The following is a 1,216-nucleotide window of genomic DNA, read 5'->3' on the forward strand; positions in this document are numbered from 1 at the left end:
CTTCCTTAGGGCACGGAGAGAGAGGTGGGGACCAGGCATGTCTGCAGGTGACTTCCCAAGCCATGGGCTGCTGCTGTCGGCATTGTGCTGGGGAGCTGAGGGAGGACATGTAGCCAGCAGACTTCTTGTATCCCCTGCTGATGCTAAAACCAGTGTTATCTGAAAATGCAATCCCTTGTTTTGGTGTGACCCATCATTTGGCATGCTTGTAACTTCTGGGTCACCGCAAGTGGGATGAAAGTTAGCTTGGATAATGGGATCATGTAATCAGTTTGTTTGGAAAAGCCCTTCAAGATCTCCAAGGCCAACCATCAGCCTGTCCTTCTCAGTCCCATTAATATCCCACGTCCTGTAGTGCCTCCCACAGAGAAGTCAAATATCTCTGTGGATGGTCGCTGCACCTCCTTCCTGGTCAGCCCATTACAAAATGGAGTTAGTTTCACCCCCTCATGGGCAGCTCTCTGATACAGATTCAAAGCCTTCCTCTCTCCCCACATCAGTCAGCACAGGTCTTAATTCAGGCTGTTGAGAGCAAAGCAGCAGTGCAGGCAGAGCCCCTGCCTCCCCGCAGGGAGCTGGGTTACCTGGATGCGGGCTGTGCCGGGAGATGTCCTTGCTGGTGAGCTGGCTGCTGTGGGTGGTGGCAGCGGGTGTGGTGGGTGCTGCTGTTGTTGTTGGGACTGAAAGGAGAAATGGATGAATGCAGCAAAATAGAATAAAACCGCCTTCTGCCACCCCTCCGAGGAATCAGCCAGCGCAGGAGGATCTTTGTAGGGCCCATTTTGAAAAGTGATACAGTGAAACACTGCCCAACCATGGCAATAGAAGGCTCAGGGTTCCTAATTCCTTAGCAGCACACTCAGAGATCTTCCTTTTTATTAGGAATGATGTTTTGAGGGACCCAGGAATCTTTTCTTTCCTCAGTCCAACTTGCACCTCACCTGGGAGTTTATTTTTGAGGTGTTGTATGCATTAGTCAGGACATTCCTGATGAATGTGAGCTGAGGAAGGAGAGGGTGGCTGCGGACATTATTACTCTCATCCCTCAGAGGCGCTGATGGGATGGGGAGGTGCCGCTGGGCTGCGCGACCACCTCTGTGTTTGGGCAGGGCCGGTAGCGCGAGCGGAGCTGGTGGGCAGGGAGCCTGTATGAGGAGGAGCAGTGCGTGTGTGATGAGACGCGTTGTGCAAAGAAGCAGGGAGATGGGGAGCGTGG

This window comes from Numida meleagris, unplaced genomic scaffold, assembly GCF_002078875.1.
Source record: "Numida meleagris isolate 19003 breed g44 Domestic line unplaced genomic scaffold, NumMel1.0 unplaced_Scaffold477, whole genome shotgun sequence".
NCBI classification, from domain to species: domain Eukaryota; kingdom Metazoa; phylum Chordata; class Aves; order Galliformes; family Numididae; genus Numida; species Numida meleagris.